At 31.1% G+C, this 11,924-nt stretch overlaps 1 long non-coding RNA gene across 1 annotated transcript; it reads right to left on the bottom strand.

Moving 5' to 3' along the window:
* Positions 1-7,651: 7,651 nt before the first annotated feature.
* LOC126734582 (uncharacterized) lies at positions 7,652-8,291 on the bottom strand. Its single transcript, XR_007660090.1, has 2 exons — positions 8,178-8,291; positions 7,652-8,117 (listed from the first exon to the last, which is right to left on the bottom strand). It is a non-coding gene; the product is annotated as an uncharacterized LOC126734582 (long non-coding RNA).
* Between the last annotated feature and the right edge of the window lie 3,633 nt (positions 8,292-11,924).

Genomic DNA, 11,924 nt, shown 5'->3' with positions numbered 1-11,924 from the left:
CATACTAGTTGTGATATTCTATTGTGTGGTGATTTTAATCTACCACATGCGGTATGGAGGAACTCTGTGAATGGACAGCATGTTGAGACGGCCGAATCTATAACATCTGCAAATGTGCTATGTAGTTGTTGTAACTATCTTAATCTTAAGCAGGCGAATGGCTTGCCAAATTTGTTTGGTACATTTCTTGATCTGTTTTCCTCAAGTTTGTCAAATGTTGAAGTCATATATGCCACTGAAAATTTATCACCGGCATCAAACCACCATCCTGCTTATGAAATAAGTATTCCTATGAATTGTGATTTTAGTCTTAAGTATGATGTTTCTTATTATGATTTTGTAAACTGTGATTTTGTTGCCATTAATAATTACCTTGCTTGCATGAATTGGGATACTGCTTTTAATCAGAAGGATTTTAATAAATGCATTGATATTTTTTACAATGCTCTTTATTTTGCTATTGAGATGTTTGTTCCAATTAAACATTTTAAATCATCTAATTTTTTCCCACGTGGTTTAGTAGAAAATTACAGAATCTTGTTATTCAAAAAAAGATTGCTCACACAAAATTCAAAAATAGTAAGGATCCCATGGAATATGTTTCAAATTTGAGGAATAAATGTATAACTCTTCGTGTTTTAGGTCATATATTGAAAGATTAAATACTGAAATTTCTCACGATCCTTCTTGATTTTGGAAACACATTAATAGATTACGTAGGTCTGATTCATACCCCAATAGCATGCATATGGAAGCCGAGGTTGCTGGTAATGGTCAAGATATTGTAAACTTATTTGCTAGGTATTTTGAATCTACATACAGGCAACCTGTCCGCAAGGCTCCTGACTATAAATTTGATTACAGTCTGGATTTAAATTGCATCTCTTCTTCTTTACTGGACATATTTGATGAAATCTTACGCCTTCCTAACAAAAATTCTTTTGGGCCTGATGGTATCCCCTCAGTTTTTCTTAAAAACTGTGTGTGCACTCTGAGTCAGCCTCAGCATCACCTTTTCAATCTTTGTTTGACATCAGGCAAATTTCCTGATTATTGGCATGTAAGCTTTTTAACACCAATTTATAAAACTGGCGATAGAACTGATATTTGTAACTATAGCCGTGTGTGTATTCAGTCTGTAATTCCTAAGCTGTTTGACAGGTTGCTTAGTGATCATCAGCATGGTTTTTGTCAGTCACCAATATGATTTGATTGGTACTTTTGAGAGGTCTGTACAGTGTACAGGTGGATAGTGTGTATACAGACTTCTCGAAGGCCTTTGATAGGGTTGGTCATGAACATCTGGTTCGGAAGTTTGGGGCTATAGGCCTTGGTAGGACTTTGGTCGAATTTTGTCACAGTTTTTTGACTGGTCGCAAACAGTTGGTCAGGATAAGTAATTATATTTCTAATGGTATTGAAGTATCTTCAGGCGTGCCTCAAGGTTCGCATATTGGACCGGTCTTTTTTAACTTGTTCATAAGAGATTTGAGTGATGCAATTGTTCATTCAAAACATCTTGCTTTTGCTAATGATTTTAAACTGTATAAAACCATTGAGTCATATCTTAATGCTGAGCTACTTAAATTGGATTTAAATAGTGTTGCTGAGTGGTGTAATAGCAATAGTCTGATACTGAATGTAAAGAAGTGTGTATGTATTTCGTTTGGTCGTTCTAATAAAATTATTAATTATCAGTACACAATCAACAATAACGAACTCAAGTCAGTTGATGCAGTTAAAGATTTAGATTTCTTTATTTATTAATAAAGTGTTCTTTTCGATACCAAACTAACTTTTTTGCCGCACTTTTTGGATATTATTAACAGGAGTATGCGTAATCTTGGTTTTATCACTAGAAATAGTGTACATCTTTCACCTTACTGTTTCAAATTACTTTATTACTCTTTGGTACATTCCTTGCTTGAGTATGCGTCTCTAATTTGGTCCCCTTATTATGATTCTCATATTGAACGCCTTGAGGCTGTACAAAGAAGATTCTTAAGATCCCTTGCTTATAGAGCTGAAGTAATTATTTTTCGTAATTATTACATCGACTATAATGCTATCAGTGTCCAGTTTAATATCCCTAATCTTGAAGTCAGACGGCATTATTCTGGTGCGTTAAAGTTTTATAAGATCTTAATTGGTTTATATCATTGTCCTACTGTCTTGGAAGCAATTCCTTTTAACACCTATCAAAGAAGGATCAACTCTTCTATGTTTCGTTTACCCTTTCATTCGGCCAACTATGGGTTTTTTTCTCTACTGACTAGGACTTTGCGTTTCTTTAATGAAAATAGTTTGGATCCATTTTCCGGCGGCTTACTTGAATGATCATTCAAATCAAAAATAAATAATCTTACACTTTAACCTACGTTCCTTAGATAGTGTTAAGTTTTTAGTTAAGTTTTTAGCCCTGTTGATGATAGTTTTTTCAGAGGTTTTATCTTGGTATATTTTCTTTTTGTAATTCTAGTATTGTATTTATATTATTATATTATCTAGTATTTTGTATTATCTATTTTGTTTTTGTAAACTGGCTCTGCCGTATATTGAAATAAATAAATAAATAAATAAAAACTACTAGTAACTCTTTTGAATTTTTCTCTAAGATTTTTTGTAAGATAGCTGTTTTATTAAAATTTTCTGCAAGAACTTTTATGAGTACAAGTCATGAGCTTATAGAAAGAAGTTGCATTTTACATTCGGAAAAGATCTGGATCATGTTTCAAATAACGCTTAAAATATAAAAAAACGCTTTGAAGAGAATAGTGAAATATTGATGTCGCTGTCTGCTTTAGAAGATTTTAATACAATAACGTTTGATGGAGATATTTCAAAAAGGCCTGAGAAAACTTTCTAGAACAGGAAAGAGAAACCAGAAAATAAAAGCCGCATTAAAAAAATTCCATTGCAAAATGCCCATAATTTCTTCCATAGATATAATATACCTGCACAATAAAGAGTTTCTAATATTCACGTGAAATTTATTCTCCAAAATATTGAGCACCCGTTCAATGTCGATCCTGGACTCAATGCCCAATTGGTAAAAAAAAAACAAACAGGAAAAACATCTGGTAAAAAAACCATTTCTATTTTTGTTTCAGTTATTAAATATTTAACATATAAAAGTATGCTCTAAAATATGTAATTTGTATACCTTCACAATGTAAACTTAGTTCTTTATACATATTAAGAATATTATATGTATACTTTGGTCAGATCTGGATATTGGTTTTTCATTTTACGTTGCTAGAAAGGTTCTTGTGAGACATTTCGCTAACCAGTCTCTTTTTATAGTTCAGTAAAAAATTCACTGTTTCATTAAAATGAAGACCTATGTCAAAGCTGTTACATTTTTTGTTCTTGAGTAAGTCTCGTAAATAATCTGTTTGTTGCTTTTGCACGATAAAACGCCAATGTGTTTTTAAGTTTTTAAAATAATAATTGATTTTGTGTAATAAATCCATCTATAAATGGAAACTAGAAATATTCTTTTGGTTGCTCATTTATTTTGATTTTTTAAGTAGTATTTAATAAGTAAGTAAGAATAGTTTTGACCGTAGTGTAAAGCAGAGATATTATGTTCCCTTGAGCTTGAAAAATTTACAAAATAGTAACGAAACGACGCTGAGTAAATAAAAGTATAGTTTTTTTGCATCTTCACGCAGTATAAACCATAATAAAGAATTCTCAGGGAGGTAAGCAAGTAGTTCAAGGAGAGTAAATAGTGCTGAGGGTTGTTGGGTGGGATCAGAAATAAAACCAACCCAACCCAACAACCCTCCGCAATATTGAAGATTTTGAACACGAAACTGAGAATAAATAGTTCTTCGCGATTAAAAAGTTAAAATAATATAATATGTACTAATTATGCAACTTAAAACTAATTGTAGAATCGGGCGTAGACAATAGCAGAGCTACGTCAGCAGTTTCCAAGTTGACGGAATCAGGCCACCGGTTTGCTAATTAGCGGAAATACTAATGTTCCGTATTGCTAGAACTGCTCACTCTGGCTTGTGGCAAAATAACATACGTGGATGGTTATGTATTTTAACATATAACATGAACAATATCTATGCAACAATGTTATAATGTTATGTGCGAAAAACAAGAGTTTGCGTGGAAAAAACCATTATTTTATTTAAGCTAAAATTTTTTTTGAGTGATAAAAGTAGACTACAATTTACAATTATAGTACTATTGTAGTAAAATTTAATTTTCATATGAATAATCATTTATTTTAGTGTAGGTTATCGTGCATCACTTCCAAAAATTCCTACAGGAATAGTTCTAACTAGAGCAGTGGACATTACTAAGCGCGCGAAAAATCGAACGACTCCAGAAAGTTTACAACCCACAAATTTTTCCTTGGTCTAAACCTTAGAATAAACTGGTGTTTCTAGTTAATCCCAAAGAGCTTTCTGAACTCGTCATCGCCAATTTTCCTTCGCACAGTAGCGATAATATTAAACATAAATAAATCACGCCCCTATATATAGATCTCGCGATGTAAACAAAGCTACAGTCTTAATTCTTCTGGATTTTTCGAAGGCTTTTAACACTCTGGATCATGATTTGCTTTGTGCTAAGCTTAAATACTATCGCCTTGATCCGACTTGCATTAAGTTTTTTATTAATTATTTGAGTGACCGGTATCAGAGAGTCGTGATTGGAAATATAGTGTCGAATTTGATGCGCATCACTTCTGGAGTGCCACAAGGCACCGCTATTAATACGCTATTAACCAAGAATAATTGCACCGCTATTATTCTTGGTATACACTTCAGCCTTTTTTGGTTGGATACGCAAATGCGATATTTATTTGACCTTTGATCCATTGCCGAGACTTTTTATAGAATAAATAAAGGTCTTAAACAAATATATCAATATTCAAAGAGAAATAACCTTGTGCTTAATGCAAAAAAATGCTTAGCTTTAACTTTTTGTCATCCAAAGCATGGAGAAATGATTCTAAACATAAATTCTGAAAAGCTTCCATATATGAGTACTGCTAGAAATCTGGGGTTTATGGTTGATAATGACCTAAATATCCGCGAACATGTCTCTTTTGTTACTAAAAGATGCTATGCCATTTTAAAATCAGTATATAGCAATAGTCACATGATTAACTATAAGTTAAGGAAAAATCTCTGCGAAGGTTTTGCCTTTCCTATGATTGACTACTGCCATTTAGTATATTATGCCACTTTAGACTTACTTGCTAAAAATAAATTGCAGAAAATTAAAAATACTTGTTGTAGATTTGTTTGTGGAAGAAAGTACAATCATGTTTCCGAAAAATTGGTTGAGCTGGAATGGCTTAAAATTGCATACCTATGCCTATTCAATTTATATATAACGACTACTTTTTTCCGTATCATCCCAATATCCCTACGATAAACTTCAATATTGCTATAAAATAATGTACATAACGTTGCCTTAAAATACACCACATATTTAGTATGTCTCGTTTTTGTCACGCATTTTTTAAGAATATAATATAATTTAAGCCTATATTTTAGCCTGAATATTTTAAGCCTATTGAGTTCGGGAAGTTGATTAAATCCTTTCTTCTATCTACCTGCTATGTGTGTTGTTTTTCTTTAAATTGGTTGTTTTAGATATGTGACTCACGAATATCGGTCACTTTTAACTTAAAATATTATTTATCTGTTTAATGTTTTATTTTAGAAGTGTTGTTGCATGCTAGATTTAATTCAATTTTAATCTTTTGCTTTTTTATCATTTCAATTAGTTAATGGTTAAGTTAGAGTAGCTATCTAAAGCAAAACTTCACTTTTTTTTGTCAAACATATATCTTTACAAGAATAAAGACATTTATTTTTATTATTATTATATATTTTACGTAGATTATTGTATTTAAATAAACATGAAATAGCAATATAAAATAATTAATCCTGCTCTAAAATTTGTTTGCCCGGATTCTGGCGTAGTTGTTATGGTATCCGATTTGCATGCAAAAAATCTCCGGCTCAAATTCTCTCGATATTAAATACATTTGTTAACATTGTAAAAAATGGCACAAAATTAGCTCCCAATGGTTCCCAAAAAAATTTAAGCTAGTAGATTTATAAGCAATTAGGGTGTAAAAAATAAAAGTTAAAAATAAACAATTTATTTAGTGCAGATTTCATTTTATTAAAAACCCAAAATGTGCACCGTTATTGGCATGATAATAATACAGCCTAGTTTGAAATTTCTTACGAACACTGGCAAGGGTTTGTCCGCTATCCGGAAGATGATTTAACGATTCGATTGTTAACTATTAACGTTAACTAAGGATGTTATTAATGATGGGATAACGTGTACTAAAACGTATAATATGTATAATGTGTATGTTAAACCTTTTTTTTTACTTGTCCAAAGAAATATATGAATTGAAATTTGACCATAAATACACAAACTCTAAAAAATATGTAAACTAAATTGAAAAAAAAAAATCTTAAGTACCAATCGATGTCTGTTATGAGACAAAGTGTACAGGAAATAAAATACTAGGTCAGTAAGATTGTCCGCACCCATCCAAGAATGTCGACTGACCTTGACTTAAAGAAGAAGCAGAAGAACAGGCAGCCGCCGCAAAGTAAAAGAAGCAGCAGAAAACAACGAAAGAAGAAGTGGCGGAAGTGCGACGTTTTGACGACCCCCCGTCGAAAAAATTGCCAGCGGGCCACCATAAACTACACACCACGTCTCGGTGGTACCCTGGGAAAATATGCGCCGTGAAGTTTGACTGTCGGATTATAGTGGAACCACTTCTAGAATTGGCATCTGCGATCGACGGCGTAATCGGTTAATCAGGTTTGGCCTGGTTATTGGTACCTAATTGCCAATTGTCGGTACCATCAACAGTGATATACGCCGCTTCAAGAGGTCGCGAAAAAATTGGCGAAACTTAAATAAGAAAGGTCTTTAATGCTTTAGCGAAGATATTAAGTAAATCAGCTGCTTGATTGTATTTTGCTTGTCTTAGCGGCTGTCATATGGAACTTGTTTGCAGATGCCGCTTATTTTAAGTTTGGTTAATTTTTTTTTTTTTTTGAGAATTCAGGATGCTCGGTTTTCGAGGTCAACATGGATATCCGAATATGCTGGGAGATTGTAGGTCGAGTTAATTAGGGCAACGCTGTAAACGAAATTAAAATTATTTAAAATTCTGTTTAAATCAAATCTAGACATTCTAAGAAAAAAATTTTTTGCAAATTTTTAGCCGGCTATATGTCATGACTTTTTTAATTTCAATATTTGTAGTTTAATTTAAATTATCTTTTTTTACATCGAAAAGAAAATTGAAATTAAAACTTACACCTGAAAAATCCAAAGAACTTCAAAAGCCTGAAATGAAATAGAAAATTACTTAAATCATTGGTCATAAATCGTAATATTAAACGTCTGCAACGAAATGAAAAATTAATTTGATTTTCTTAAAGACATTTATTTCAGGATAAGCCTAAATATACTTGTTTGTTAAAAAATATGTATACATACTTTTAAAATTCCGCCACAGAAACCGCATCAACGCACCATAGGGAATCGACGAATTTGTGAATGGGCAGATAGGGCTTGGCGAGGGGTACGAGAAGCATTTTTGGAGTAAAGCTTCTTAAAATGAAACAATTACATCTGTGAAGTTTATTCATTTATAATTTATTTTCTTTATATACAAATTGGTATTTTTATGTATCATATTTTAAAGTTCTGCAATGTAAGACTTATTTTTTATTGTCTTTGTCATATTACTCTTCATTATAGCTTATTTTAGAGGCATTATAGACTATTGCACGGTTAACAGCTGGAATAACAGAGCTGGCCTTCGCCAAGTTTATTTATTTGCATTTCCTTGACTTAGCTTAAGGCTTCTGGGTTGAATTTCCCTAGACAAAGCCATCTGCTGAGTCTTGATCTGAGTGACGTCAACTCAAAACTCAAAATACCTCGCCGATAATGTCGTTTTGACTGTAACGGTCGAACCTGAGTATAATGAGTAAGTGTAACGTGATCCCAGGGATTTGGTTGAATCTGATCCTATAGAAGTTGAAGTCCTCGTCTTAGACTGGGTTGCAGGTCTTGCGGAGCACCGGGGTTCTCATCTAGAAGAAATTATATTGCGAGGGATATTTTTTTTTAATCACCGTTGAGGGAATTATTACTTTGTGTTGCTTGTCCAGTAGGAGTTTTACGTAAGGATCGCTCGAACCGGTGTTCCTTGGCGGATAAGTCCTTGCATCTTACCACAGATGCGATCAGAGCATTTTTATCATGTTGTTAATATATATTTTGAATTTTCTCGAAATCTGTTGGGTTTACAAAATATTATCTATCATTTTATTTTCAGAAGACCAAATTTGGAATATTGAGAATATTTTGCATCTTAGAGTGAAGAAAAAAATAGATTTTACTAATGCAGCATCTCTAACTAGCAAAATATATTAACGAGTTTTAGGTCAATCTTTACTTTCATTGATAAACATATTAACCCGTAAAAAATAAAAACATTTAGACCAATTCTTTAAAATCTTCGTCAAAAAACAAACAAAAAAATTAAATTACTGCCTTAATAAATATTTTATACTTACTATATATATGTAGTAAGTATATTATCAGTTTGGATGCAACAACAAAATGTCAAGAAGTAAAGAAAAGTAATATAAAGACTTAAAGGTACATACTTATAAAGGTACTTTTGCTCAACAAATCATTTAATTATTACAGCCAAATCCAGGGAAAAACTGGATTGATGAGTCTAAAAAATCACAATCTAGATAGATATTTCGGTAAATCCTAATCAATAAGGAAAATAAGAAGAATTATGATGTGTCCTTATCAAGAAGAAGGATTCTTATGTGTTTAATAAGAGAAAAGACATAAAAAAATTATTTAAGTTCTTGAAACACGCAAAAAATTACTTCAAAAACCTGTAATAAAATGCAAAATTCCTTAAATGAGCTAAAAGCCATCCCATTATTTTCACCACCCTAAAGAAGCCAATAGGCAGCCAATTTTGCATTATAGTAACGATTTTTAATTTTCCTATATAAACCAATTTTAATAAACAATTTTTTTTAATTTTGAAGGTATACATTTTTTACGAGTTTTCATCCTAAATTCAATGATTACAACCTTTTTAAATTTTGCTGTCAATTTCCATGTTTGTTTCAACAGCAAAGATAGATTAACACTTTTCTTTTATTCGTTAAATTATAAAAGAAGTTGATCTTGCTTATTTTAAAACTATCTATTTATTTATTTGTAAATGAATTAAAGTACCTTAAAATAACAATTTTCTCAAAATTTGTTAAATTTAAATAAATTTTTTGCTGTCCCTTTTTAAATTTTTAAAATTTTAATTATAAAATGTATTAACATTATGTTTAATTTAAACAATTTTGAAAAAACTCTTTTAATTGGTGATTCTATTCTATATATTCTATTCTATTCCGTGATTATAATGAAAAAAAATTATATAAATGTTAGTGATTTTAATACATTTTGCTAAGCATTTTTTAAGATAAATCATTATTATCATCTACAGTGACTTCAACTGATGTATTAAGATTAACATCTTCCTTTACTGTGTCACAGATTTTAGGATTCTAAAGAAATTTTGGGTTAATATAGTTGTTTTGACGGTTTGTGATCTTTTTCATCTTTATATTGAGTTTAACTATAACTGGGTTGTGATTGGAATTAACGTCAGGACCTGGTAGCTTTCTACAGCTTTCGCTGAGTTTTTATAACGGTTGTTAATACAGATCTAATCTATTTGATTTGTAAATGTATTTTCTGAATTATCCATAGTAGATTTTCAGATTTACAATCTATGCTCTGGTAGTTTAAACAAAGTATTTCTTATCATAACTTAAAAGAATTCTACCAGTCGATCCCTTATTACTATTCTATTCTCGCAGGCAAAAACCCTCAGTGTGTTTCTCGAACTTTCGTCTTTGGCATTGAAAAAACCTATAACTATTGTGATCATTACTCTTTATGCTTCTAAAAATAACATCAAGCTCGGTATAAAATTTATTTAAAACTTTTTCGTCCTCTTTATCCGCTGTTGGTGTATACGCCTGTAGGATCTTCATGTTTCCTGTGTGAGTTTTAAGTTGAAGCATCCTGACTCTCTCTAAGTAAGGTGTAAAACTGATAACTTAGTCTTTAATTATAATTTCAGCTAGGCATAATTTATTTTGGTCATGTGTCAAAGAGCCTGACAAACAATGTAAGGTAATAAAACTATTACATACTATGAAAAATTATAAATAAATAAAATTTGCTACTATTAATTAATACCTATTTAAACTATTAATAATCTAATAATCTTAAATTTATTTATAATTAAAATAAAAAACAAATAAGTACCAATCTACAATAAATAAGCAATTATGACAAAAAGGACCATGCCTCGATTACGAAACCGGTAGCAAAGAAGCAAACACGTGTAAAACGGCCCTTTTAAAAACGAGTAATAATAAAAGACAACAAATAGTAATAACCATTAACTTGGCTTAAAACTAATTCTCAACACGTATCTATAATATTATGTTTCTTCCAGTGAATGAAATTGTAGAGGGTGGTATAGTCTATTTAAAATGAATTCGAACAGCAAAAAAACCAAATCACAATGAATAAGTGGCATATTCTTTATAAAGCATAGGCGTGCAAAAAATAGAGAGCTATTATTTTTTTAAATATTTTAAAAAGCCATTAATTGGTTATATTTATTAAAATTTTAATAAATATAACCAATTAATGGCTTTTTAAAATATTTAAAAAAATAATAGCTCTCTATTTTTTGCACGCCTATGCTTTATAAAGAATATGCCACTTATTCATTGTGATTTGGTTTTTTTGCTGTTCGAATTCATTTTAAATAGACTAAATCACTCTATTTTAGAATAGTTATTGCCTGTAATGTAACGCATGTTTTATTATTTAGCTAATATTTTATATACTTTTTTTAGTAGTTTTGTTATAACATATTGAACTTAAATTTGAATAGGTACCCTGTATATATAAAAACGAGTTATATTCAGTAAAAGTAAGCGATGTATGGATAATGTAATTCAAATGATTTATACCAGGATTTATATACTTATTATATTTATTATTATTCATTATACTTAGTAATTAAAATGTTTATAAAAAAACTGAAAAATCACTGTTTGAATCTTCGGAACTGGAGTCCAAACTTGGATTTATAATAATGGGGTTAACATGAGGTAAAACACCATACTCATTCTCTTTTTCAATAACGCTCCGAACATGTCTGTTTTATTAATTTCTTCTACAACTGCCCTTATAGTTTCTAATACGAAAGTATCGTTAGACGGTGTGGCCATTTGCCTTGCAGAGTTTATCGATAACGTATTCTTTTTTAAAATGTTCATTTTTTATGGATTCTAATAAAATTTTCTTTGTGGCTTTTTGTAGAATGCTCATATTTTTGTTTTCCATAAATTTAAGAATTTCATCCTTTTTTGTGGAATTATTTGGGATTTTTTGATGTAAACGCGAATGGTACGACGCGTTGTCCATCACAATCACCTAGTTTTCAGGTAAATTGGGAATCAATTGCTCAGCAAACCATTTTTCAAATAGATTGGCTGCCATGTCCTCATGGTAATCAGCCGACGAATCCTTTATATTTTTGGCCGACAACAACAACGCATTAGGGATGAAGCCGTTATCACCACCTGCGTGTAAAATTATAACATGTTTACCGCGAGAACTTGGTCCACTTAGTGAGCACTTTTTAGTGTCGTCCACCCAACCATACTTAACGACATCATGAGTATCATACCAAGTTTCATCTAGGTAAACTATGTTCCTGTTTAATTGACGGTATTCCTTTATTTTTTCTAAATATTCCTGTCGCCATGTTACAATTCGAGGAG

The sequence above is a fragment of the Anthonomus grandis genome, chromosome 3, assembly GCF_022605725.1.
Source record: "Anthonomus grandis grandis chromosome 3, icAntGran1.3, whole genome shotgun sequence".
In the NCBI taxonomy this organism is placed as follows: Eukaryota; Metazoa; Arthropoda; class Insecta; order Coleoptera; family Curculionidae; genus Anthonomus; species Anthonomus grandis.
The sequence above is the reverse complement of the archived record's forward strand: the minus strand, read 5'-3'. Positions and strand labels throughout refer to the sequence as shown.